The sequence below is a fragment of the Eumetopias jubatus genome, unplaced genomic scaffold, assembly GCF_037043125.1.
Source record: "Eumetopias jubatus isolate StellerSeaLion01/CBP00866 unplaced genomic scaffold, mEumJub1_p1.0 scaffold_1, whole genome shotgun sequence".
In the NCBI taxonomy this organism is placed as follows: Eukaryota; Metazoa; Chordata; class Mammalia; order Carnivora; family Otariidae; genus Eumetopias; species Eumetopias jubatus.
This window is the reverse complement of record NW_028274807.1, coordinates 207424882-207438132: the sequence shown is the minus strand read 5'-3', so window position 1 is coordinate 207438132 and position 13251 is coordinate 207424882.

Here is a 13251-nt window from a genome sequence, read left to right as displayed (position 1 = left end):
ACTGTCCAAAATCTTTGGGATACAGCAAAGGCAGTCCTGAGAGGAAAGTATATAGCAATACAAGCCTTTCTCAAGAAACAAGAAAGGTCTCAAATACACAATCTAACCCTACACCTAAAGGAGCTGGAGAAAGAACAGCAAATAAAGCCTAAACCCAGCAGGAGAAGAGAAATCATAAAGATCAGAGCAGAAATCAAGGAACTAGAAACCAAAAGAACAGTAGAACAGACCAACGAAACTAGGAGCTGGTTCTTTGAAAGAATTAACAAGATTGATAAACCCCTGGCCAGACTGATCGAAAAGAAAAGAGAAATGACCCAAATCAACAAAATCATGAATGAAAGAGGAGAGATCACAAGCAACACCAAAGAAATACAAACAATTCTAAGAACATATTATGAGCAACTCTATGCCAGCAAATTAGATAACCTGGAAGAAATGGGTGCATTCCTAGAGATGTATCAACTACAAAAACTGAACCAGGAAGAAATAGGAAACCTGAACAGACCTATAACCACTAAGGAAATTGAAGCAGTGATCAAAAATCTCCCAAGAAACAAAAGCCCAGGGCCAGATGGCTTCCCAGGGGAATTCTATCAGACATTTAAAGAAGAATTAATACCGATTCTCCTGAAACTGTTCCAAAAACTAGAAATGGAAGGAAAACTTCCAAACTCATTTTATGAGGCCAGCATTACCTTGATCCCAAAACCAGACAAAGACCCCATCAAAAAGGAGAATTACAGACCAATATCCTTGATGAACATGGATGCAAAAATTCTCACCAAAATACTAGCCAATAGGATCCAACAGTACATTAAAAGGATTATTCACCACGACCAAGTGGGATTTATCCCTGGGCTGCAAGGCTGGTTCAACATCCGCAAATCAATCAACGTGATACAATACATTAACAAAAGAAAGAACAAGAATCATATGATCCTCTCAATAGATGCAGAAAAAGCATTTGACAAAGTACAGCATCCTTTCTTGATCAAAACTCTTCAGAGTATAGGGTTAGAGGGTACATACCTCAATATCATAAAAGCCATCTACGAAAAACCTACAGCGAATATCATTCTCAATGGGGAAAAACTGAGAGCATTTCCCCTAAGGTCAGGAACGCGGCAGGGATGTCCACTCTCACCACTGCTATTCAACTAGTATTAGAAGTCCTAGCCACAGCAATCAGACAACAAAAAGAAATCAAAGGCATCCAAATTGGCAAAGAGGAAGTCAAACTCTCACTCTTTTCAGATGATATGATACTTTATGTGGAAAACCCAAAAGACTCCACCCCAAAACTGCTAGAACTCATACAGGAATTCAGTAAAGTAGCAGGCTATAAAATCAATGCACAGAAAGCAGTGCATTCCTATACACCAACAACAAGACAGAAGAGAGACAAATCAAGGAGTCGATCCCATTCACAATTGCACCCAAAACCATAAGATACCTAGGAATAAATTTAACCAAAGAGGCAAAATAGACTCCAAATGGTTGAAAGACCTAAACGTGAGACAGGAGTCCATCAAAATCCTAAAGGAGAACACAGGTAGCAACCTCTTCAACCTCAGCCACAGCAACTTCTTCCTAGAAACATCACCAAAGGCATGGGAAGCCAGGGAAAAAATGAACTATTGGGATTTCATCAAGATAAAAAGCTTTTGCACAGCAAAAGAAACAGTCCACAAAACCAAAAGACAACCCACAGAATGGGAGAAAATATTTGCAAATGACAGATCAGATAAAGGGCTAGTATCCAAAATCTATAAAGAACTTATCCAACTCAACACCCAAAGAACAAATAATCCAATCAAGAAATGGGCAGAAGACATGAACAGACATTTTTCCAAAGAAGACATCCAAATGGCCAACAGGCATGTGAAAAAGTGCTCAACATCGCTCGGCATCAGGGAAATCCAAATCAAAACCTCCATGAGATACGACCTCACACCCGTCAGAATGGCTAAAATTAACAAGTCAGGGAACGACAGATGTTGGCGGGGATGTGGAGAAAGGGGAACCCTCCTACACTGTTGGTGGGAATGCAAGCTGGTGCAACCCCTCTGGAAAACAGTATGGAGGTTCCTCAAACAGTTGAAATTAGAGCTACCATTCGATCCAGCAATTGCACTACTGGGTATTTACCCCAAAGATAAAAATGTAGGGACCCGAAGGGGTACGTGCACCCCAATGTTTATAGCAGCAATGTCCACAATAGCCAAACTGTGGAAAGAGCCAAGATGTCCATCGACAGATGAATGGATAAAGAAGAGGTAGTATATATACACAATGGAATATTACGCAGCCATCAAAGGAATGAGATCTTGCCATTTGCAATGACGTGGATGGAACTGGAAGGTGTTATGCTTAGTGAAATAAGTCAATCAGAGAAAGACATGTATCATATGACCTCACTGATAAGAGGAATTCTTAATCTCAGGAACAAACTGAGGGTTGCTGGAGTGGTCGGGGGTGGGAGGGATGGGGTGGCTGGGTGATAGACATTGGGGAGGGTATGTGCTACGGTGAGCGCTGTGAATTGTGTAAGACTGTTGAATCATAGATCTGTACTTCTGAAACAAATAACGCAACATATTTTAAGAAAAAAGAAAAAGAAGAAGATAGCAGGAGAGGTAGAATGAGGGGGAGCAAATCAGAGGGGGAGACGAACCAGGAGAGATGATGGACTCTGAAAAACAAACTGAGGTTTCTAGAGGGGAGGAGGGTAGGGGGATGGGTTAGCCTGGTGATGGGTATTAAAGAGGGCATATTCTGCATGGAGCACTGGGTGTTATGAACAAACAATGAATCATGGAACACTACACCAAAACTAATGATGTAATATATGGTTATTAACATAACAATAAAACATTAAAAAAAAAAAGACTGACCGTAAAAGCCTTTAGTGTCAACCCATTCCAGACTCCTCTCATTCTAGAGAGCTTTTTTTCCCTTTCCTTTCTGTTGTTAACTTCCCTTAATAAACTTTCACTTTACTTCATATTTTTGTGTCCATGAGATTCATTCTTTGACTCCATGAAACAAGAACCCTGCAACCTTGTAACAATACTGTCAGGGCAAAGGTTCCCCTTTCTCCACATCCTTACCAACTGTTGTTTCTTGTGTTGTTGATTTTAGCCATTCTGACAGCTGTGAGGTGAGAACAGCATTTTGGTTCTGATGTGGAGCAAATAGGCATTATTAACAGAGTGATATTCTACAATTTATATTCTGCTATCAAGAATAAGAAAGAAATACATACTTTTTGTATAGATCTGATCCCTCTTAAGGGAAGTTCCCGGATATCTCTGATTAGGAATTCCTGTCCATTCAGCCTTTTCCCTAAGAAGGATGTATTACAGTTTTAATGAGAAATGCCTTCCTGCCTTTGAGGAATATATGATGAGTACTGACATCTTCTAGACAAAGAGCATAAGGTGCTGAAAGAGAAACCTCCATACATCCCTTTGGGTAAATACCTAGAAGTGCAATTGCTGGATCATGGGGTAGTTTTATTTTTAACTTTTTGAAGAATCTCTGTACTGTTTTCCAGAGTGGCTGCATCAGTTTTCATTCCCACCAACAATGCAAGATGGTTCCCCTTTCTCTGCATCCTTGACAACATCTGTTGCTTTCTAGTTGTTAATTTTAGCCATTCTAACTGGTGTGAGGTGATATCTCATTGTGGTTTTGATGTGTATTTCCCTGATGATGAATGATGTTTGAATATCTTTTCTTGTGTCTGTGAGCCATCTGGATATTTTCTTTGGAAAATATCTATTCACGTCTTCTGCCTTTTTCATAAATGGATTATGTGTTTTTAGGTGTTGAGTTTGATAAGTTCTTTATATATTTTGGATACTAACCCTTTATCAGATATATCACAGAATATCATATATTCTGTAGTTTGCACTGCTACATATTAACTCAAAGGAAACAAAAATAGTAATTCGAAGGAGTACATGCACCCTGATGATAATAGCATTTTCAACATAGTCAACTATGGAGAGAGCCCAAATATCCATTGAATGATGAATGGATAAAGAAGATGTGGCATATACATATACAATGGAATATCACTACACCATCAAATGTATGAAATCTTGCTTTTGCAATGATGTGGATGGAGCTAAAATGTACTATGCTAAGCGAAATAAGTCAGTCCAAGAAAGCCAAATACCATGTGATTTCATTCATATATATAAGAAACATGTGGAATATAAGAAACAAAACAAGTGAACACAGTGAAGGAAAAAAGAGAGGCAAACCGGGAAACAGACTCTTAAGTACAGAGAACATACTGAGGATTGCTGGAGGGGAGGTTGGTGGGCGATGAGTGAAATTGATGATGGGGATTAAGGAGGGCTCTTGAGATGAGCGTCCACTGTTGTATGGAAGTGCTGAATCACTAAATTATACACCTAAAACTAATATTACACTTTATATTAACTAACTAATATTTAAATAAAAACAGAGAAAAAATCCTTACAATCCAATGATGGAGAAGGAATATATATATATATATAAATAAAAATTTTATACCATGTCAGATGGTGACAGGTGCTATGAAGGAAAAAAAGTCATTATAAAAAGGAATGGAAAAAAAAAAAAAGGAATGGATGAAGAGGTGCTTTGTTTTAAAGGAGTTCAGGAAGACCTGCAAAAAAGATGACATTTTAATAGAGGCTTCAACAAAAGACTAAGCAGGAAGCAGGAGGGTATCTGGGGTAGGTGTGTGCCCAGCAGGGAAAACAGAGCAAAGGCCCTGCAAAAGGCACTTACCTTAGATATGCAAATCTCAATATGAAGTCAGTTTGGTGAGGGAATGAGCGAGAGGGAGAGAGATGAGAGGTGGTGGCAAAGAATGTTGAAGAAGGAGTTGGCTTTCGTGCCACTGATGGAACTTGGACACACGGGGAGTCTTCCTTCACATGGTGTTCTTTATATTCTATTGATTTTTTTCCAAAGTATTCTTTAAATAGAGATAGATCCCTTCCTTATTTCCGTCTGTTGCTTAACATTTTGGCATTTAAGGGTTCCATGTTGGAACATATGAACTTGGGTACCTTTCCCTGAGGACTACTCATGCAGCCACACACACACGTGCACACACACAGGCACACACATAACCACAGACATACAGTGAACTCTGGCCTCCTGGCACTGTGTTATTATCATGCTTTCCTCACCCCCAGCCACAATAATGTTGAAATAAATGGTACAAGGCAAGCTGTCAACATCGGATTACCTTTTCCCTGACGAATGTATAAATAGTACTTAAATTCTAGTTTGTAAGCCCCCCACGGACATGGAAACATGGGCTCCATTTTCATCTGATCACCTTGTGTCCTGTATTTAAAGAAACATAAAAAAGCAGTTCCAAAAACACAGAGAGGGAAGAAAGGGACATGAAGGGTAAAAGTGATCTAATAAGCTCAGGGGGTTCCTGAGAGACTGATGAGCAGAAAGCTGCCCTGGTTCTGGCAGCATTCCAGCCCCAGTCCACATGCCCTTGCTGCCCAGAATAATTAACAAAGCAGGAAAAATAATGTATCTAAACAAGAAAGGAGTGGTATTTTTATGATGTCAAGACATTTTACTGATTGAATATCCCTCTAGAAAAAAGTGCAAAGGGACTAAACCTGCAAATTACCACAGAAAATACACAGTGTAGGATAATAGAAGGGGATTTTTAAAGATGAAATAATAAAAGACTTTTCTGAATGCTTTAAAGCACTGGGTTTTATACGAAAACAATGAATTGTGGATCACTACATCAAAAACTAATGATATATGGTGACTAACATAACATAATAAAATAAAATTTAAAAAAAATACAAAACTTTTGGAATCAGAAAATCAGGTTTTGAATGTCAGATCTACCACATATATGCCGTTTGAACTTGGGAGAGACAACTAACCCATTTCAAATATGAATATCCTTACTCAAATAGTGGGGATAGAAGCATCCATCCTCCTAGGGTGGCAGACAGCGTTAGTCAGTATAAGTAAAAAGCTTATAATATAGTTCCTTCCTGTGAGTAGATGAATGATTATCACAGGTGAAGAGATTTGACTGAGTTTTTTCTTCTATCTCACAAATACCTCCATCATTTCCATGCCTCTTGGTAATGAAGTATTACAAAGTAAAGCTAGTTAGCATACCCCTTTTTGCATATGAAACACAATTTTTCATGTAAATACTCACTGTGAGAGAAGATGCTGAGAAATGTATGTCTCAAGAACTGCTGTTGCAAGGGAATAGCTACCGGAATGGGCCTGGGGCTTTCTATAAATAAAGAACATGCTCAAAACCACCACATCTTAAAAAGTTCACTGCACATGCCTCCAAGCTAATACTCTGTTTTCCTACTCCCCTAAGCTGCAAAACTCAATATGTTCTCCTTTCACTGGAACCACTTTATGTCCCCCATTTCCTTCCTCTGTCGCATCCAACTGGACTTCCATTCCCACCATGTAACATCAACAATGATGCCTGTATTGCTGGGTCCTATGGACACTTCTCTTTTGAACACACTACGTAAATTAATTATAAATGAGTCTACCTAGCCTCAGGTGACCTCAGATAAAAGTTATCAACTTCCATTCTCTCTGATCCTTTCCTGAAATACCTGTTGAGCTCTGAGACTCACCTGGGAGGGGTGTATTAGATGAAAGTCTCTGTGTGGAGGCCTGAATTTATCCCTAGATAGTTGATGATGGAGACTGAAGCTCTGTTCCCAGACAGGAGAGCAAGAAGGAGTGAAACATGGGTCCCCCAGCCAGATTTTGGAACACAAAACCATAATAACCATGTTCTGGCCAATTCAAGATTTGACATGCGGAAGTTCTGCTGAAGTTCTCTGGTAGAGGAGATATTTAAAGCTCTGTATATTGGGCACCTGGGTGGCTCAGTCGTTAAGCGTCTGCCTTCGGCTCAGGTCATGATCCCAGGGTCCTGGGATCGAGTCCCACATCGGGCTCCCTGCTCAGCGGGAAGCCTGCTTCTCCCTCTTCCACTCCACCTGCTTGTGTTCCTGCTCTCGCTGTCTCTCTCTGTCAAATAAATAAAATCTTTAAAAAAAAAAAGTTCTGTATATCTGCTCATTAAGCACTTTTCCCATTATTACTCCTACCTTGGCATGCTCCGTTCCCAGTAGGCCACTGGTCTGGACAGAAAGGAAATTTTTCCTGCTGAGACTCTGTTCCTGGGAGACCAGATTAGAAGTCAGGTGAATCCAGTTTTGTATTCCTCGTTCTCATGAACTTGCCTGTCTTCCAGAGGTCAAACCTCTTTGTGCTTTCCCTTAACCTTGAGATGATAATTTATTTAGTTGAGGGTTAACTTTACCATTTATACTTTTGAGGTGATGTTTACCATTTACAGTTTTGGGGTGATGTTAATAAATAAGCCATGTGATCCTCTTCATGTGTGGTTTGGAAAGGAATGTCTAAGTACTCAGCCTGGAGTCTGAAATAAATTCTGTGTTTGATTCTTCAAAGTGAGGGCTCCTGAGTTGACATCAAATATACCTCTCAAAAAGACTTTTAGTAGGCAGAATAATGTCCCCAAAATATCTCCACATCTTAATCTATAGAATCTTTGGTTATGTCTTGTGTCATGGCAAGGGAGAATTAAGGTTGCAAATAGTATTAACATTGCTAGTCATTTGACCCTAGGAAAAAGTTATTCTGGTTATCCAGCTGGGCTAAATAGATCACAAGGGTCCTCCAATTGTAGAAGAGGGAGGCAGAAGGCTTGGAGTCAGAGAGAGATTTTGAGATACTATTTTGCTGGCTTTGAAGATAAAGGGAGGGTACATGAGCCAGAGAGTATAGGTGGCTCTAAAGCAGGAATAGGCAAGTAAACCTATTCTCCCCAGACCTCCAGAATGAACTCTTCTATGCAGACAGAGTGAATTTAGCCCAGGGAGACCTATTTCAGACTTCTGACTTCCAGAACTATCAGAAAACAAATTGATTTCTTTTAAGACAGCAGTATGGTAATTTGTTGCAACCACAATAAAAATCAAATCCAGACGTTTAGCCAATAATACTTTGTTCAAGAGAAATTAATTTAGCCTTGGATCTTATTCATTTATATTCTCTTGGATAAGGATATTCAGTATTGAAATCCTATTGAAGTAGAAAAAGAAACCGAGGAAGCCACAGAGAAATGGAACATTCCATGTTCATGGATTTGAAGAATAAACATCATTAAAATGTCTATGCTGCCCAGAGCAATTTACACTTTCAATGCAATCCCTATCTGAATAACATTGACATTTTTCACAGAGCTGGAACAAACAATCCTAAAATTTGGAATCAGAAAAATGGAATCAGAATCAGAAAAAACCCTGAATCACCAGGGGAATGTTGAAAAAGAAAACTAAAGCTGGGGGCCTCACAATGCCTGACTTCAAGCTATATTACAAAGCCGTAGTCATCAAGTCTGCATGGTTTTGGCACAAAAACAGGCATATAGATCAATGGAACAAAATAGAGAGCCCAGAAATGGATGCTCAACTCTATCGTCAATTAATCTCGACAAGCAGGAAAGAACATCCAATGGAAAAAAAGACAGTCTCTTCAATAAATGGTGCTGGGAAAACTGGACAACCCCATGCAGAAGAATGAAGCTAACCATTCTCTTGCCCAATACACAAAGATAAACTCAGAAGGGATGAAAGACCTCAATATGAGACCGGAATCCATCAAAATCCTGGAGGAGAATATAGGCAGTAACCTCTGACATTGGCCACAGCAACTTCTTTCAGGACCCATCTCTAAATACAAGGGAAAGAAAAGCAAAAATGAACTTTTGGGACTTCATCAAGTTAAAAAGCTTCTGCACGGCAAAGGAAACAGTCAACAAAGCTAAGAGTCAATCCACGGAATGGAGAAGATATTTTCAAATGACATAATAGATAAAGGGCTGACATCCAGGATCTATAAAGAACTTCTCAAACTCAACACCCAAAAAACAAGTAATCTAGTCAAGAAATGGCAGAAGACATGAACAGACACTTCTCCAAAGAAGACATACAAATGGCTAACAGACACATGAAAAATGTTCAACATCACTAGCTATCAGCGAAATACAAATTAAAACCCCATTGAGATACCACCTTACACCAGTTAGAATGGCAGAAATTAACAAGACAGGAAACAACAAATGTTGGCAAGGTTATGGAGAAAGGGGAACCCTCTTACACTGTTGGTGGGAATGCAAGCTGGTACGGTCACTCTGAAAAACAGTATGGAGTTTACTCAAGATGTTAAAATTGGAGCTACCCTATGACCCAGCAACTGCACTACTAAATATTTACCCCAAAGATACAGATGTAGTAAAAAGAAGGGGCACATTCATCCCAATGTTCATAGCAGCAATGTCCACAATAGCCAAACTGTGGAAGGGGCTGAGATGCCCTTCAACAGACGAATGGATAAAGAAGATGTGGTCCATATATACAATGGAATATTACTCAGCCATCGGAAAGGATGAATACCCACCACTTGCATCAACATGGATGGAACTGGAGGGTATTATCCTAAGTGAAATAAGTCAAGCAGAGAAAGACAACTATCCTATGGTTTTGCTCATATGTGTAACATAAGGAATAGTGTGGAGGACCACAGGGGATGGGAGGGAAAACTGAATTGTAAGAAATCAGAGAGGGAGAAAAACCATTAGAGTCTCTGGACTATGATAAACAAACTGAAGTTTACAGAAGGGATGGAGGAGGGGGGATGGGGTAACCAGGTGATGGGCATTAAGGAGGGCACGTGTTGGGATGAGCACTGGATGTTATAGGCAACTAATGAATCGTTGAACACGATAACAAAAACTTATGATGTACTGTACTTTGGGTAACTGAATATAGTAAAAAAAAAAAAGATGATTTTAGTGCCATTTTATTGCTTTATTGTGTCCCTGTTTCTGTAGATTGCTTCTGTCACTTTCTGATCTATGTGACTCTTTAGGTCTCTCTTTGCTTACAGTATCCCCCTTAATATTTCTTGCAGGGGTGGCTTGGTGGTTAACATATTCTTTTACTTTCTGTCTGTCCTGGAAACTCTTCATATCTAGTTCTATTCTGAATGACAGCCTTGCTGGATAAAGTATTCTTGGCTGCATGTTTTTCTCATTTAGTACCCTGAATATATTTTGCCAGCCTTTTCTGGCTTGCCAGGTTTCTGTGGACAGGTCTGATGTTAATCTGATATTCCCCTCTCTGTAGGTAAGGAACCTCTGTCTTTTTTTTTTTTAAGATTTTATTTATTTATTTGACAGTGAGAGAGACAGCGAGAGAGGGAAAACAAACAGGGGTAGTGCGAGAGGGAGAAGCAGGCTTCCCACTGAGCAGGGAGCCTGATTCGGGGCTTGATTCCAGGATTCTGGGATCATGACCCGAGCTGAAGGCAGATGTTTAATGACTGAGCCACTCAGGCACCCCAAGAAAACTCCTGTCTTGAACTGCTCTCAGGATTCTCACTTTTTCTCTAAAACTTGCAAGCTTCACTTATATGTTGGGGCATTGATTTGATTTTATTGATTTTGGGAGGTGTCCTCTCTGCCTCTTGGACATGAATGCTTGTTTCCTTCCCCAGATTAGGGAAGTTCTCGGTCATGATTTGCTCAAATATACCTTTTAGCCTTCTCTCTCTTTCCACCCACTCTTGGATCCCAATGATTCTGACACTGGTTCTTTTCAATGCATCATTAAATTCTCCAAGCCTGTCATCTTGGGCTGGTAGTTTTTTTTCTCTCTCTTTTCCTTAGCTTCCTTCTTTTCCATCATCCTGTCCTCTAGATCAGTTACTCTCTCTTCTGCCTCATTGACTCTAGCTGTTAGAGCATCCAATTTAGACTGTATATCAGTTATAGCATTTTTAATTTCAGCCTGATTAGATCTCATTTCTGCACTTAAAGATTCTCTACTGTCCTATACACTTTTCTCAAGCCCAGCTATTAACTTTATAATTGCTATCCTGAATTTCACCTCTGACATCTTACTTATATCCATATCGATTAGATTTGTGGCAGAGATGTTACCTCTGCTTCTTTCTTTTGTTGCGACTTCCTCCTTCTAGTCATTTTGTCCAGAGAAGAATGGGTGAGTGGAATCCAAAATATCAACCATGTCCCAAACAAAATACACACTAGAGAAATCCGAAGTTGTCAGAAACCAAAACAAGACAACAAACAAAATCAAAGTAAAACAGAATGAAAAAGAAAAAGAGAATAAAAAAAAAGAAGAAGATAAAAGGGGATGGGGGCTATAATCTCATAAGGTGGACAAAGCAGGGTGATCCACTTGTTCCTGAGTGTATTTTGCTCTGTATGTTAGAAGACACTACCTCCTAAAATTTCAAAGAAATAAAAACCTATATATATAAGTTATATATAAAAGTTCTGTATATATATAAAATTGAATAGAGTGAAAAAAGCCAAAAATGAAGCATATATCTATAAAATGTAGATGTAACAAATAAAAGTTAAAAAGCGACTTAAAAACATGGAATTGGTAAAATAAGGAACTAGTTGAAGTGAGAAACAAGAAAAAAAGGAAATGGAAAATTTTGGACTGAAGATCAACAAAATCATGAGAAAAAACCTCCAGCTCTATATACTATTCCCCTGGCCCTGGAGTTTTACAGTCTTGTGGGATCCATAAAGTAGTTTGCATATGATCTTCCAGTTTGTCTTGTGGGGGAGGTGCCTGCTGTGCTGGTTCTCAGGTGTCTTTTCCCGGTAAGAGTTGCACAGCCTATTGCCAGGAGGCTGGACTCAGTGTAAGCTGGTCCTCTGTGTGGCTTTTTTTTCCTCTGAAGCCTTTCCGCTGCTCTTTAGAGGATCAGAATAAAAATGGCTGTGGCCCAATATCTGGCCCCACATCTGAAAGATCCCAATCCCCCCCTCTTCAGTAAACCCTCTGGGACAAACAGTCCTCATTTTTGTGTGTGCCAAACTCAGCAGACTCCTGCGGGTGTGTGCCCACAGCAATCCTCCGGGGAAGGAGTTGAGGGACCCACGTCACAGCCGTTTGTATGCAGTGGGGCTGAGAGTGGTCACCGGCCGGCTCTTGTGTGTGTGTGTGTGTGTGTGTGTGTGTGTGTGTGTGTGTGTGTGTACACTCATTCCTCATTCCGCCATTCTGGGGGATGGCTGAGTTTCGCCCTACTGTCCTTTCTGGGGCCGCTGCCCTGAGAGCTGTTGCCTGGTCATGGGCGCACCTGCTTTGCCCCTCCTGGGAGATGGCAGATAGTCAGCACATCCTAGTGCTTATCAGCATACTCGGGGGAGAGCTGTCACCCGACCAGCCAGGTTTGCGGTTTATGGTGACCCGAGCTGAAAGTCCGTTCCTGGGCTTGCTGCCTGCAACAAGTTTCCCTGCTCCACTGCTTGGGCACTCTACTGGCTCAGGCACCCCAGCTCCTTCTGTGACTCCTGGGATCGAGACTACACTGACCCACCTTAGAATTCTGCCCTTTTCATCTCCTGAGCCCCTTTCAGAAAGCGAAGTCTCTCACTGGAGCAGGTTTCTAACGGTTCTCATCTTGCCCTCCTGGGCTATATCACTTTCCACCAGCCAGCTTATGGAGGCTCCCTCCCTCTCCCCTGTCTCTCTTCCGATATCTCCCCACAGATTCATGTCTCCACACCTCCTACCTTGCAAAAAGCAGTTGCTTTTCTTCTTGTAGAGCTCCAGATATGTTTTCTTATATCTCAGGCTGAATTCATGGGTGTTCAGAATGGTCTGATAGATATCCTGCTAAATTCAAGGGACCAGATGAAACGAGGTCCCCTACTCTTCCACCATCTTACCTGTCTTGAAGTGGATTCTTGCTCTTCACTCCTTCTCAGTTCTTCTTGCTTCTCTTCTCAGAGCATCATTTCAGGGCCCCCCTCCTCCTGCAGCAGGAAACGACACTCCCATATGTCTGCTTACCTCTCGGGTCCTGCTTTATTCCAATGTTCACCATTCCTCTTATCTGTGAAGCACTGACTGACTGAGGCAGCCCTGCAGAGTGAGAAGAGCCTTGACTTGGAGTCATAAAATGTGCAGGATTTCTAACCCTAACTTTAAAAACAAAACATGCCCAAATATAACATCAGCATAATATGTGGTGCTTATTTACTTTTAAGAATGATATTTAAAGAAATTCTACTCAAAGAAAGAAGAGAGAAGGCATAATGTCTGACTTTCCAATGACAAAGAACAGCGTGTCACAAAGGGGCGC